This window comes from Haliotis cracherodii, unplaced genomic scaffold, assembly GCF_022045235.1.
Source record: "Haliotis cracherodii isolate W230 unplaced genomic scaffold, xgHalCrac1.p SCAF_15, whole genome shotgun sequence".
Lineage (NCBI taxonomy): Eukaryota > Metazoa > Mollusca > Gastropoda > Lepetellida > Haliotidae > Haliotis > Haliotis cracherodii.
The window spans coordinates 21,052,133-21,069,435 of NW_027266270.1; the positions used below are offsets into that span (position 1 = coordinate 21,052,133).

The window sequence follows — 17,303 nt, forward strand, 5'->3', positions numbered from 1 at the left end:
CATCCAAGTGAAGGACTCTGTTCTTCTTCACTGACTGTATGCAGTAAACTCGACGCGGTTGATAAGAAAGATTCATCTTAGTCGATTTGATTCGATATGGTACTTCGCTTGGGTGACCCTTTGGTTCAGCCGCGGTACCTGTCAGTCGTGCTGTAGCCTGCTGGTTACTACACATTCAGGTTGAGACCTCTATATTTCTCATGTTAGCAACAATAGCAACAGCAACAATGTTGCATGTTGGTAGTAATAATATCATCTCGTTACAGTCAGCACCATGTATGTCCATTGACTGCAACAAGGTAAATTCTTCCAATATTGAATATTCAGTTCCATCGCATCACATAATTAAGATAGGATAACATCGACATTTTTCATTTCCAGTGCACAACCTATTTGCGACAGCGTGATATTGTCCATGGCTTCAATCAACTTAGTCACACGGACTAATCCGACGTGTGTAAGTTGAAGACGCATCTAAAGCCACCAAGCCAAAAAGAGATGACGTAGACAGTTGTGTGATGCCACTGATTGGCTCACTCTCGATGCATACGAGCAAGACGGCGACAGAACTCGAAGCATGCTACAAATCAGTTAAGCCACCCAAACTAAAGATTCGCCTAGTTACAACACGGTTCGGTTGGATCCTGTTGTAACAAGACGAATGGTCGTTAGTAGGTAGGATAACTATAACTAATAATTCTGTCTGTATATTTTATTGTATATCAGTGACGTCCGGAAAAGACACATTCTCACAGACGGAATGTCACGCGGTTAACTGTTATGGTATAATTTAGTCAGTGACACTTTTAATCCGGCGCCTTTTAACTGGAACAAGAGATAATCGTCATAGTCTTGCCACGAACAGAACAACAACCATTGTTATGAAACCACCAGACGTATGGGTAATGTCACGGATATGATAGTGTGTGGGATGGAAAACGTCCAGAAGCATTGGCTTATCACAAGGCTATGATAGTGTGAGCGATGGAATGTTTCCTGAAATTAATCTGGCTATTTGTGCGTGTTGAACAAGGATGAAAGTAAGTAGTCACAAAATACACGTTACACTATTTAGCAAAACCCATGAACCCATCTGTGGAGGTTACAAACCAAGAATGGATATGAGAATCATATTCGAACCCTATACAATATGATTCTGGTACATCTAAAGGACTCCCCAAATACAGGATAATACGCAAGAAAAAACAAATAGCACAACAACATACTGTTAGACTTCGTGAACAGTACCGTTTATTTCAGTGGAACAATCAACAAGGATTTACTTAACACGTCATTAGGGTACGGAACACGTGGGTTGAGTCATGTGAGTATCCAACAGGTTATCACGATCGGAACAGCAGCATACAAGCTGCACATATATCAAAACTAGATCGAAAGATCCACTTTCAGACAAATCACAGGATCTGTATGACATGTTATTGTCAGTGGATGACCAACGTCATACAAGAGCGGTCATACAAACACTTTTTTACTTTTATCGAAAAGCCTCATTGTAAATAGATTATTGTTGATACTCAAATCAGTCAACCCGATTCCGATTGACAATTCAACGAGAACATAGAAAAAGGCGATTGGAAAAAATTAAATTCAAGTAACATGAATATTGAAACCATAGTTTCACAATATGTAAAAAAAGAGCTGTTTATAGAAGGGCTTGGAAAAAAGAGCCAGCACGGTCGTTACAGGAACATGCTTACAAGAACTGATACGACCAATGACGTCATCGCAAAGGTCACATGATCCGTAACACTCCCACGTGCGAAAAAGGAAGAGGTTATTTCTAAAATGAAGATCTTTAGTGTACTCTGTAACAAGTACTTTGTACGTCATGTTGGTATAAACTAACTCTAAGGATATATTCTTTCAAGGTTGACCCGTTACTTATTTCTACAAAAGTGATATTAGTAATAGGTTTTTTTCAAATGAAATGTGAAACCCCTTTCTGGTGTCCCTCGACGTGATATTGCTGGAATATTGCTAAAAGCGGCGTAAAACTAAACTTACTCACTCACTCACGTCGTACCATGCGAAATGTAATGGCTGAATACGGATATAATGCAGCTCTGTTGAGGGGTCACACACCTGGCCATGCTTGGCATGCAGAACAGGCATACTAACACGTGGCTCCTGTTATTTTGGTGTCGGTGTCAGCCGCAAGGTCTGCCTGAGTGGTACCGGCACACCCGTCCTCGGTAAGGGTGGAGATGGCAGATGGAGACGTCTCCAGGGTAGTCAGTGCACTGCCAGAAACGAAAGATATGTTGGAAACTGTCAGTATTTACTCATCAAACCACTTCAAACGTTTTATTATGGAAATGAGCAAAACCTAACCGTGACATCAGCCCAGCCATATGGCACTAAACAGTGTGTTCAGCACAGCAGTAGGATGACAATCATAGCCAGGTAAACAAGAATAGGAACATCTAGTGTACATTTACTAAAGTGGTCTACTTGTAAAATCACAGTGGAACTTCTTCACCAACAACAAGGCGCAATCAAGTTACCAATATTACAGCAGTTCTACCTCTTTTTCATTACATTTCATCATTGATATTAATGCGTACGATGAGATCAGTCATGTGTTTTATGAACATTCACTCACGTGCAAAATTTGGCGCTAGTGGAAGCGTCTCCCTTGACAGCGTCGACCTCGCATTGACACGTGGCAGCTAGGGTTGGAGATATATAAACGATATGGAATTAGTTTCTATTTCAGGTTGTAACCATCATGTTAATACGCATAGACAGGTGAACATATTACCTTGATTTACTATAATCAGCTCGCCGTTGGCTCAGATTGATTCTAAAAGCTTTTGGATTAAGAATAATACCTTAGGGTTTCATCAAACTTGACAATGATTGATTTCATTGATGCGTTGTGGCATTATAAAGCTGACACGTCATGAGCCAACTGACATAATAGGATAACAAAGAACCGTTATCGTCCTGAAATTATAGCAGATAAATTGATAACATTCGATCACAGGTACTGTCGGCTCTCCAAAAGAAGAGTCTAACCATTATTGAAAAGCACAAATATTTACTGAATGTGTTTGGGTGTATAAGTTGTTTCCCTTAGCCGTGCCAGGATCCGCTGATAACTGATTGGACGATTTCATCAGAAACATAAGTCACTTTTGGATTTCCTTCTGCATTAAACTGCCACGATGTGTAGGCCTGAACCCACGTGTACACTATATACTTGATGCGTGTTCAGATATTGTAAGGATTGTCTTACATTGGTCGAACTATAAAATCGCCGTTTTATGGCAAACTCATATGTTTTTTCAGCTTATATACTAATCTCAAAGAGCATTTTTCTGTATTCCCGTCATTGCAGTGGTACTTTGATATGTCAACCTAAAAAGTTATTTTCTTATCTGAATGGCCTCCGAGAACTTATATCTTCTAAAATGACAGTTTTTAACATGATCAATTCATTTACAGTACAACATTGTTATGACGAACTCCAAGGGAGAGTATTCCTTAATGTAAAGTGCCTACCTGGACAATCGCTTTCTGGCAGTGCTGCTCTTACAGCTTCAGAAGTCGTTGCAATGTCGCTCCTGGTTGTAGTGCCGTCAAAACTGGATGATGGCGCAGTTCTCAGGCAACTCAGCTCAGTTTAATGAGTGCTATAATAATTGCGCAGAAACTATCAGACTCATGTCATCAAATGCACGTAAACTGATATTCGTCTAATGTTAGGAGTTTCAGATAAATAAATAATGCGTTCCTACATATATCAACGATGTACTGGAAACGTCTTTACTAAAACTGTCGATCAGTAGGTTCAACCCACTTCCGAGAACTTCCAAGTCAGTAGTTGTGAGAATGATCCGTGTCTTCATTATACATGAAAATATATGCTGGGAGAATCATTTTAATGTTGTTTTTTTTTGTTTAATGCCGCATTCAGGGCCTGTAAACAGTCGAGTCTGGGCTAAAATAGAAACCAGTGGTTGATATTACTATGGGTAATGAACCATGGCGTCGGAGTAGATGACGTACATTGAACCAACTCAACAGCTCGGACCACACGATGTATTTGGTTGCGTTTTACCACAACTCCAGGTTACTGGGGACACATGTAACAAATAATTTCCTTATGTTGACGAACAATACAGACTAAATACTTCAAATGTATACTCCAGCTGACAAACAACGCAAGTAACGACGCCGGTGAATGTGGAAGACATAAACTGTATGTACATTATATCATCAAGTGCATAAAATACTGTATTAAACTACTCACAATCAACACCAAACGATTACCTACATGAACACACGTATCTAACGATATATGGACTGGATGCAGTTGGTCGTACATTTTGGGTTACTAAAATCACGAGCACTACATTCAAATACGGATTTGGATATGTATTATACACGATGTTGGAAAATCAACCATGTTTCTGTCTTAACTTAACCAACGGGTCTTGGACTGTGACTTTTTAAGAATGAAACAGCAATATATTTTATAAATCTAAACTCCCAAGCCTATTCAACTCTTGAACCACAACTCTACTAAAAGTGCATTGGCTGTAAACCTAACAGGATATCTCTAACTCGATTCGATGTGGTTGTCACAAAATCAGATTTGAAGGTGAAGACCCAGAAGAACCAATATGTATACACTGTGTTCATTTTATATTATGTCGACATTTCTTGTTCGTGTGCCCCAAGTATTCAGAATTAGAAACTCGCTATCTGATTCGCATCATTTCACTAACCCATCTTTACCTTTGTAAGTCTTATGTCTTCAACGTGTTAACGTACGATAAATCATCGAATATATATATTACACTATGGAACTTGAAATGTCGCTCCACATGTAATGTTCAAAAATATATATTTTCATTGATACGCCAAACATCCTGTCTTTGTATGTCTATGGGCCTGTGGCCAAAGAACTTATGAATAACGCATTATATTACGAACAGTATACATATATTTCCACAATATAAAACGTACGTGGATATTTGTGCATCATTTGCATTTGGGGCATCATCGAAAGTTCTCTGGCAGATATATGTGTCATCAAAAGCTGTAAAAAATGGAATCGGGAATTATATCAACATGCATCATTTAACATGAATAGCTATATACAGGTGTATTTCTAAAATTGCTCTCGAAGGAAATATTATAATTTAGTATTTGCATTTGTTTACTCACAGCAAGATGTTGTAGATGTTACCGACGTAGTGGCAGCTTTCTTCAGATCAGCTATGTCGGTAGTGCTGACACAGGGCGCAGTCGTCAGTGGATAGAGGCATGCGTACTGGGCCTTGTAAGCACTAGGGCAAAGAAGGATGAATACTATTATTGTAAGAGATGAAAACATAAGACTAAGTCTGGTATCATTACCCTCTCCTCAGACGGGCATTTGGACAGACAGGGGAGGAGGGTCTGACTCCAACTTGATGTGAAAACATGGATTGGTTGGTTCGTTTGTTGTTTAACGCCGCACTCAGCAATATTCCAGTTATATGACGGTGGTCTGTAAATAATCGAGTCTGGACCAGACAATCCAGTGATTGAAATTATGAGCCTCGATCCACGCAATTGGGATCGATGACATGCATCAACCAAGTCAGCGAGCCTGACCACCTAATCCCGTTAGTCGACAGTCATCCTTTACGTCAAGCATGGGTTGCTGAAGACCTATTCTACCCCAGAATCCTCACGGGTCTCTAGGATATCATTGAATTTCTGAGACAGCTACCCCACACCGATAATTAATCTATTTGATACATGTAAGTGCAACTCTGCAAATAGTCTTTGCGATGTAAGCCTTTTTCTTGTTTCTACAAATATTCCCGGGTCCTTTTCTTATGTCGTGTGTATTTGTGAAGTGGTACCCGACAAAAAACAAATGTGACAATATAAACTTGATTGGTGCCATGTTATGTCAGTGAATTCAACGTTGTCATTTCAGAAAGCTGTCAGATACTCTCCAGACAAAACATAAGCCTTTGTATTCTGCAGAACCAGGTAAAACATGAACCATGAAGAAAATATCTCTTCACTTCGCTCTTACTTCAAAAGGCATAAAGTAACTCCAAAGAAACAATACAGGTAGGTAGGTTGACACATACATGTACTGTTTCTGAAATAGCATTCATGTTCCTGGAAGTAAACCCTACCACAATAGATATTTTTTGACAATGTATTAAACTCACGTGCACTTGATGGCATCAGAAGATATGTCTGCTTTAGCGGCATCAATCTCACACTGACAGGCGGTGCTTACAGCTAACATTAACACATAAAATAGTATTGAAAATGTTATGAAAGAGTAATAATGATAAAAGCACAGTGCGTTTAAAACATTGGCGTGTGATTGCAATGATGTTACCTTTCGTGGCTATTACTGTGGTAGGCATTCGTATTTCTTTTGTTTATATGTTTAAGTGAAAGAGATAAGCTGGATGATATTTGTAACATACCACAGTCTCCTGGATTTGTTATCCTGGTCTCTACGCCAGTAGCCAGAGCTAATACAGTGGTGGAACCATCACAGGCCACAGCTGTCTTCCACTTCAAGCACGCAATGTAAGCCGTGGCGTCGCTGTGGATATAACAATGTCAACTTGACAACCACTGTATTCGGTGGAACCATGAATGTTACAATAGACTCAGATGAACTTATTAATTTCTGTTACGTCTTTCACGGGATATATCTAAGTTGCGAGATGTGCTCTTCAACAAGTATCTCAACCTCATGTCTGTGAGCAGAATTGTCCCTTTTTGGAGATGTCGAAAATATGTAGAGATTACCTACAAATGGCAGCGGCACCAGCACTTTGGTCGGTCTTCGAATGTCTTTCTGAAATATGCAGGTATCCGTAAATCCTGTCTCTATACAACACAAAATAACACTCATAGTTTTCAAATCATATCTGACACCATCAAGCCATCAAACCCCACCCACTTCCTCCTTTAGTATTAGCACATTCATCGGTCTTCCAGAAGTGTTTCTAAATATCTGCAGATCATTAAATGCTGTCGCTATGCTGCCACAGAAACGACGCTCCACATATCATATCATATCATATCATATCATATCATATCATATCATATCATGGTCACCATAAAGTTCTGGGGCGGTCGGGTAGCCTTGTGGTTAAAGCGTTCAGGACAGGACATGGTATTCTTATCTTGACAAATGTGAAGATCATGAAAACATGCTTCATTAAAGTTCAGGGGCAGACGGGTAGCCTAGTGGTTAAAAGACCCGGGTTCGATTCCCGACATGGGTACAATGTGTGAAGCCCATTTCTGGTGTCCCCCGCCGTGATATTGCTGGAAAATTGCTACAAGTGGCGTAAAACCATACTGAATCACTCACTCGCCATCAAGCTATCAATCCTTACCCACCTCCTCCTTTCTTCGTTCACCTTTCATGATTGTATTAAATATCTACACATAGCATGAATTTTTTAAACAAAATTGTCTACACCTAATATATATGCAATTATATGGATTTCATATTTTGGTGTATTTTAACATGTAATTCAACATACCTCCACTGCAAGTAGAGTCTCCATAAACAGTCTCAATGGCTTTGGCATCATCAGCCGCTAGCGGACACCTGGGGTAATCTTTCCCGAACGTCTCCAGGCAGGTCAGATAATCCGCGAGTACACTGTGATTATAAACCTCTATCGATGTCACTCTATTATAACCGAATCCATTCAGTCGCTGACAACTGACATTGAAACATATTCCAGAAAGTCCATTGCGTTCGCAAACGTATGCTAACCATGACATAATATTAGTTGTAGCAAGATCACGAGGAGTACATGGGGTTTTATGCGTTCTGAATTAGGTTTTATACCATGAGCCCGACGCATGCGAACGCATGAAACTTGACATTGTTAAAGAATTAAAAAACAAAATCAAAATTGATAGAAAACAGCTGTTCGATTTAGCTGAGGTTAATATGTGCTGTCATGTGGCGGCATACCAGAAGATGAAGATACGCTGATAGTCAAGTAATTAAATATCAATAACTATGATTTCCAGGGGTCTGGTATCACGTGCATGTAAAAGGTAGCCAGCAACATGTTGACACCTGAACTGTTTTGTTCATGCTATTCTCTCAAAATATATAGGGATCTTGTAAATAACGTCATAGAATTTAAATACGTAAGATTCTAATACATGTGTTGTCATTCGTTGAATTTAGGTGTTTTGTTGCTTTTAGTTAAGAGAGTTATCACCGAAGTTTAACAAGATCGAGTGTTTGTCTGAGCATCGGCGAAGATCAGTGATCCCCTCTATATGTAAATTCAAAATGTCAACGCCAGCGAATAATCAGTCTCGATTATCTACCGATTCAGATTCCATTGGGCGTAAATACCAAAATAGTGATGACAATTATATGAATAAATCACTGATGGCACCAGGTGATCGCGAACTTCTTAAGAAAGAAGTGCATTACGTGTGGCACCCGCCACTCTCTTTTATAAAAAACGTAAGTTTTCATTTGTTGCCTATACTCCTGCCATACAACGGCGACCTGTAAACAATCGAATCTGGATCAGACAACTTGGTGATTAGGATAAGAGGCAATGACCCACCTCATCGTTGTACGAAGCCATGCTGTCAACCAAACCATCAAACATGACCACCCAATCCATTTAAATGCCCGTGAGTGAGGAGGTGTAATACCGGCCTGAAGAGGTCATAATATGTCACAGCATTGCGCATCATGTTGACAAGCAAGTGCCATATTTAGTAAAGTCCTCTGAATGTCGGAAGCTTGGTGGTGAAACCTTCATTGTAAATCTTAGTACATGTGCAGATGTGTGTCTCTCCGATAAGTGAAATTGGTACCTAAGTAGACTCTGTAAGCTGCAATTGATGGCATATTGTGAGACACTAAGCGAACAGTGATGTGTGGAAAATCTAAATCACCTCTCTTATCATGCAGCATGCAGCAGAGATGCCATGCACAGATCCAGCTGAGAAACAAGATATGCTTTCACAGTTGTTTCTTTGTTTTCGAATCCCTGTGGTCAGATATTCACCATTGTTACCGCTTCTCAAACTGTCCCTAATGACTCGATTGATGTTTTCTCCGTTAGTACGTGTATTTGATTATTTAGCATGGTATATAAAGACATTTATGTCTATTATTGAGTGATATGTGGAATATTTATATATTTCTACTGTCAATTATTGTGATGAATTGTATAGATCTTGTTCATAGTGTCTGTGTTCATAGAAACACCTTTAGCAATGTATGGAACTGGTCTGTCATGTACTGAAATCATGGAATATCTATATGTTAGTGTTAAGAAATGGTTTTCAGGTCTGACTGCTCTTTAATGCCACGACGATGTACAAACAATATTTTGCTGCAATTTTCATTCATTGAAACGCTAATTATATTCATTATACCAAATATACCTTATTTTACGTGCCAAATTATTGTGGTTTATATTGATTGCATTGAACTGCGGAAAAGGAAGCAGTCACCATATATACCTTCTAAAAACTATAAATGACACACGACCGCGAATGTAATCAGTGAAAAATAAATTTTGGTCATGGCAGTTTTCAATACATGTGCATGTTTGCTTGCTCAAAGCACCTGCCACAAACCATTTATGACTTGCTAGAACTCGGTTAACGCTAAGTTCAAGCTCCATTTGAAATAATCTTTAACTGGAAAGTTTTGATTTAATGCTTGTCCAACATGGCTCTGGGCGAAAGGTGTCACAATAATAGACAAGACTGCCCTACAAAGTTGTTGGTTGTTAGGTTACCGAAATTTCAGATATAAGCTGCGAAAAATCGTGATCTACTCTGCTTTGTCAGGCGACAACCCTATGACACCAGCACCTTTCGGAAGGAGAACTGAATGGCCCACTGGATCACGACTTGGACATCCTTGACAACACGATACGGAAGTGGGACACACACAGGAGTTGCACCGACCATGCAACAATATTTTAATAAACGTGCCCTACGCCGCACTTACAAACAATCAAGTCTGGACCAAACAAATCAGTGATTGATACTATACACAATCATCGAAGTTGTGGGGATATAACGCCACTTGATCAACCAAAGTCACCGAGATTGGCCACGTGGTTCTTAAAAGTAACTGCCAGTGTGTAAGTTGTGAAAACGCCATGTAAGCTCATAGTACAGAATAACTTCGTGTGACAAGCAACGTGCTATATTTTGTAAATTATTGCCTCTGAATGTCTGCCCTTAAATATCTGGAAAGACTCAACCAGTCCTTTGATGGTGACATCTTGAAATCTTGAAAAGCTTCCCATGAAATTTGAATGCAATTTGCATGCTCGAAGTGGGAACTTCACGATTGTAAAATCGAAATCATCCCTCTTGACATGGAGCTTGGCGCATGGGTTCGAATCTCGAATTCGCCTCAGTGGCCCAGTCGTCTAAGTCGACGCTCTGCAGAGTTGCGTCCCTTGGACACGCCAGAAACCTATGATTGTGGGTTCGAATCCTGGCTCGCCCCGATTATGTGTCTAGGTTTGCAAGCACTAATCCGTGCTCGTGGGTTTCACCGAAGTGGTAAAAGTCTAAGACCTGCATCACTTCGGGCTTTTCTCCCACATTAAGCTGCCACGCCGTGACATAACTGGAATAGTGTTAAAAGCGGCGTTATACCCAACTCACTCACTCACTAATAAAAATGGTAAACGTCTGGGTCCTGCATTCGGGTTTCCGCTCATGTCAAACTGACACGGCATCTAGAATCTGAAAAACTGAGTGAAACCCTAGAGTTTACGCGAGCCTACACGTCGAATGTTAGCGTCTCGGAGTCCCATTAAGGCAATATTCAACTAAGCAAAACGTGTATACTTTGTACTTCTACCGGAATGCTGATTACAACTATCTATTCATTCAGAACCACATTAGACCGAGGTAGAATAGGTCTTCAGCAACCCAGGCTTGCCGTAGCAGGCGACTATGCTTGTCGTAAGAGGCGACTACAGGGATCGGGTGGTCAGGCTCGCTGACTTTGTTCTCATGATCTCAATTGCATGGATCGATGCTCATGATATCAATCACTTGATCATATAGGTGGAATATGGCTGAGGGTGGCGTACAACTATCAACCGGCCAACCAAAACCATATAAAATGGTATAACTTTGAATTCTTGAATAAGCAAATGTTACTTCAATGATAAGAAACGTGAACATCGTAAGTAGACATTATTTCTAAGGATGTTTATACTGCCAGATCAGTCAGGAATAAGGACACAAAATAACAGTATTACCCTTCTGAATAGGTTCACTTCATTAGTATATGATTTTCTAAACCTAATATGAACAATCTTTAAAGAATTGTCCGAAGAGGAAATGAGCATGTTCTCATATACCTACAGTACCGTCTCGATGCTATTTCTGATAACGTGTTAATCTCACAAGATAATATAGTTAACCTTTTAAACCTTACACTGGCTGATCACATGATCATAACTCATCATACCGCCATGATCGATGTGAAGTTTTGTCATTCGAAGAATCCTCACAATTACTTAAAGAAAAAGCAATGAAGATTACGAAATAAGTATGTCTTAAAGGAGAGTGTGGCATTGTGATAACAACTGTAGGTCTTAAAAAACAACCATACAAGTAGATTTCGTGAACAGTACCATTTATTTCAGCGGAAAAAATCAACTAGGATTAACTCAACACGTCACATGGGTGCGGAACACGTGGGTTGAGTCATGTGAGTATCGTACATATTTTTATGATCGGAACAACAGCCTATAAGCCGTAGAGTTATCAAAACCGGAACCAAAGATGCCCTTTTAGACATATCAGAGGATTAGTATGAGCACATATTGTTCGTCAGTGGTTACATGAATTATGTATGGCCCACGTCATACATTGCGGTCATACAAGCATATTTTTTTTCGGAAAACCTAATTGAAAATATCTTCATGTCGATAATCAAATAAGTCAACCCGTTTTCATTGACAATTTAACCCGAAGAGAGGAAAACTAATGATGGTGATAAAAATCAAAAGTTGGTGACGGCAAATAGAAAATTCAAATAAGACACACATTGCCGTCCTTCCATAATATGTCACATCTACATGTAGAAGAGTTCAGAACAAACAGGAGTTCCAAAGTGCCAGCATTGCGGGCGGTTACAGGAACATGTTTACAAGAACTAAAACGATCAGTGACGTCGTCGCAAAGGTCGCGTGATCCGCCCCACCTGCAACGAAAAATACCAAAACGTCATTTCTGGAAAAACAACAACATATAACAACCGATGCTGAGTGTCATTAATGAAGTATGTAACGAGTACTGTGTACGTTATGTGCTCATAAACTAACTCCAAGGACATAATCTTAATTAGTTTCATGATAATACAAAAGAGATACTTGTGATTTTGGTATGTATCACACGCAATATCCCACGAGCAAGATGGCTGAAACCGGACATAATTCGGGTCTAGTGTAGGGTTACAGAAGTGATGTAAACACTCCTAGAAATGCATGGTTTTAGGAACATCACTTACACGTGGCGGTTATCTTGGAGTTGGTGTCAGTCAGAAGATCTGCCTGGGTTGTGGCAGCACACCCTTCCTCGGTAGTGGTAGTGATAGCAGAGAGGCAGGTTTTCAGTGTAGTCAGGACGCTTTAAGACATAAGAGTTGGAAACTATATTATTTCCCTCAATTAAGGTAATAACCACTTCAATCTTTCAGGTAAACGAGGAAAACTGAAACGTCGACAGTGTTGCACTAGGACAAAGAAGGAAACTGATATTGTACATACATACTAAAGTGAGACCATTATGAAATGAATGCTTTATATTTAGTCTGATAGTATTGCACTCGCCTCTTACAGAGATGTGGACAAAACAAAATGGCGTTGTACTTAAACGCCTCTTTAAACAATGAAAACTTTAGTTTAACTCACGTGCACTTCTTGGCATTATCAGAGATGTCTGCTTTAGCGGCGTCAATCTCACACTGGCAGGCGGTGGTGACAGCTTAACATAAATAACAAGATGGTATTGAGAAATAATATAAATGAATAACGCCAACGCCAGAAAAGAACCAGTCTCTATTATCAGCCGAAGCAAATTCCACCAAACGTAAAAGGCTAAAATGCAGTTAAACTTAAAGAAATAGATCCCTGAAAGTCAGTGATGACACCAGGTGTTCGCGAAAAGAGTATGCATGGCATGCTCTACCGTAAGCACCGCTACTCACAATGTTCATGAAAGTAAGTGTTTTTTGTATCCTTACGCTGCACAGATATACTCCTATCATTCGTCTGCGGCCTGTAAACAATTGGAACTCACGCGTGTGAAAACTGTGAAAACGGGAATCTAAAGCTTTTATTGATTCTTCAAGCATCATTTAAAAAAACAGATGCATATTTCTAAAACTTCTCTCAAATTAAACATTATTATAAATTAGTTATGCCAATATTTACAGTTTACTTACTGCAAGATGTTGTAGATGTTACCGACGTAGCTGCAGCAGACCTTAGAGCGTCTATGGTAGTACCGCTTGCACAGGGTGCAGTGGTCAGTGAGTAGAGGCATGCGAACTGGGCCTTGTAGGCACTATGAAAAAGAAGGATGGACAGTTCTTTAACTGATATTGTACACACATAATACATGACACCGTCATGAAACGAATGTTGTGTATGACTTATTCTTGTGTTATTTCCACCGCCCCTTACAGACAATTGGACAGACAGAGGAGGACGGTCTAACTGCACACTGAGGTGAAAACGGAATTCTCAGACATCAGTTGATATCCCGAAGATATACCCTGCACCAGTCAACAAGTGAGGAATGTTTTTGATAAATGGAATTCTGCAAAAATATTCTTTTCAATGTAGACATTTGTGTTGTTTCGGGATCGTACAATTCAGCAGAGTAGATATTTTTGTCCTTCTTTTACATTGTGTGTATTGATCACGTTGTAGCCAAAGTGGGCGTACCAAATTGATATTTCGTCTGAGTGATAATGGCAATCCGTCTAAAATAGTTTATTTCAGTGCCTGCGGGAATGATGTATCCATTTTAATGTATATTGGTTTAGATGTGCATTATAAGTTGCATACGGTCCAAGGGGGATAACTCTTGGTGCATTGCGTGAAAAACGAAAGTGGGAGAAAACTGTCGATGTGTTGCGTTGTAAAATTAAAGCTGTGTTCTGCTGCTATAAAATGGAGGACATGTGGGTTAATCCAGGTCTGATGGAATGTTTAACAACCTTTTGATTCTCCTTGTCACAGATGAAGCTGTAATGTGTACCCTCGTGGGTAATCGTGGCCGGCCAAATTGATTGATGCCATGTAATGTCTTAGAACTCCACGTTGTCATTACTGAATAAATCGAATCTCCTAAATTTTGTCCTTACTTAAAAATCATAAAATAACATCTAAGAAACAATACAGGTATGTAAGGTTGCCTGCTGACTTGGAATTCAGAATTATGTGACAAGTTAATGTCAAACGTTCCTCTTCTAATAACGTGGTGAACAAGTATGATGAAAGACTATACTTGCTGTGCTTTAAATTTGTTTGTGTGTAAAGGACGCTGTGGCACCCATGACAGGAATGGGGATTTCAAATCTATTAGCCACGGTTTATCAAGTGTAATTGGTGCAATGTAATCTCCTCTCCTGACTTGTGTTTATTGTGTACAAGGTTCGGCATTGTATCTCTGTCAGAATCTATGTAATTTTCCACGCGTGAAGATCAGGCTTAGAAGTAGACTTCAGCAACCCATACGTTTCGTAAGAGGCGATTAACGGGATCTCATGGTCAGACTCGCTGACTTGATTGATACATGACATCGTATCCCAATTGCGTAGACAGATGTGATCAAACACTCGATTGTTTACAGATTATTTATTTATAGCTGGACTATCGTCTGGTGCGGCGTTAAAAACAATTATACAAACAAAACTGGATCATTCATGTGACAACAAACAAAACATACTGTGTCTGAAATTACACTGATATACCTCGAAGTAAACACTACTGCAAGAAACGATTGATTTAATAACCTCGTGTTTTGACAATGAAAAGACTTTAGCTTAACTCACGTGCACTTCTTGTCATCATCAGAGATGTCTGCTTTAGCGGCATTAATTTCACACTGGCAGGCGCTGGTGACAGCTGACAATAGATAACAAAATGATATTGAAACTATTATTGATGAGTGATCATGAACACTGTCATGTGATTCCAATGAAGTAACTGTTCGCGGCTATTACTCTGGTAGGCATTCATATAAGCGATGTAAGCGATGTAAGCCGTGGTGGCGTTGTGGATATATCAATGTCAACTTGATAACCACTGTAGTTGGCGGGAAAATGGACGTTACAAAGGCAAATGTGAACTCACTCATTTCTGTTACCTCCTTTACCACATATATTTTATCACGGATATTTAATTATGAAAAGTGACATTCAAGAAGTATCGCTGTATAAGGAGAATGATTCAAAAACATGTATAAATTACCTGCAAACAGCTGAAGCACCGCCCGTTTCTACGTCGGTCGCCCAGAAGTTTTTCTGACATATGCAGGTATCAGTGAATACTGCAATTATAAAACACAAAAGAACACACACTCCTCATGATAATTCATGATCTGGCACTCTCAAGCACTCAATCATCAACCATTTCTTCCCTTCTTCACCAAACTCTGATGGTACCATTTGAATCTTGTACAATACATGTCTTTTTTTTTACAAATATCATTTTGGTATATTTTCACATATATATCAACTTACCCCCACTACAAGATGCTGTGCCATAATCAGCCTCTATGGCATCGGAATCAACCTTTGGTAGAGGACAACCGGCTTCATCTTTCCCAGACCCCTCCAGACAGTTTAAATATGTCCCTATCGCTCTGTGTAAGACACATAATATTGAACATTCTAGTTATTCCAATGAAACAGTATAAACAGACATGTATTTTTTAATCTAAACATGCGCTTGGTGTTCCATTCCTTCATATGTGTCGTCTTCTTATAAATGACTTTAAGTTACACTTCAAATACTTTAAATGTAAATATGAGATATTGGCTATGGTACTGTCCTTTTTAATAAAAAAGACAACATATCACATATCCTATTCACAATGTAGTTGACATATTAATGATGTGGTGACAGTCCGATTCTGAACATAATACTATCATTTCAAACAGAACACCATGGCGACACAAAACCGAACACACGACAATACCTTATTATGACATCACTACATCGCGATGAATCACGTGCGTCACATAATGATGAAAACCAGCGAAGATACAAATAATAATTGCCCGCTAGGGAAATACGACCACACAATCTACATCCCTTCGACATCTTGATATCATCTCGGCAGTGGAGCCTGACACTACGATGAGAAGCCATCTCAATAAACTGAACCGTGCCAGCACCACACCACTACACCACAACACTATTTGGACCACACCAATACATTACACCACTATTTTGACTACACCAATACGTCTTCAGCAACCCATGCTTGCTGTAAAAGGCGACTATGCTTGTCGTTAGAGGCGACTAACGGGATCGGGTGGTCAGGCTCGCTGACTTGGTTGATGAATGTCATCGTATCCAAATTACGTGGATCGATGCTAATGATATCAATCACTGGATTGTCTGGTCCAGACTCGATTATTTACAGACTGACGTCATATAGCTGGAATATTGCTGAGTGCGGCGTTATATAACAAACAAACATCACAACAATATTTGGACCACACCACTATATCAAAACACTATTTGGACCACACAAATACATCACAACAGTATTTGATCTCTCTCTTATTGTAGTGCCAATGATCAGAGATCGATACTTAGACAAAAACAGATGTCACTAAGAAGTTAATATGCATTTTGTTGAAGGGGCTGCTTTTTCAGTAAATATGATATCTGACATAACTTTGACAGTGACCATGACAAAGTAAATGAAAACGGAAAATGTATATCGACAGTATATACTATTCTTTATATATGATTTCATTGTTGTACACTGAATTAAATTTTGGTCTCTTATGATGTTGTTTAACCTTGGATGACTTAACATTGTAACCCTGATCTCCGACGAAATTAAACCAGTGCAAAACGAAATATTTTAACATAATTATCGGTTGATGACCTAACTGACGAATACAACTGATCACATTTTTCTTTGAACTAATGTCATCTGTGAAAGGATTCTCTAAAATATAAGTGCCTCCTGTATCACTTACATGACCCCTGTCCCAACAATATGCTGCTTCAATACAATGA

The 17,303-nt window shown here is 39.4% G+C and overlaps 1 pseudogene; it reads right to left on the reverse strand.

The window, feature by feature from the left end:
- Window positions 1-1,700: 1,700 nt before the first annotated feature.
- The window catches only part of LOC139462368 (serine-rich adhesin for platelets-like), a 120,571-nt pseudogene continuing 104,968 nt past the window's right edge, over window positions 1,701-17,303 (reverse strand).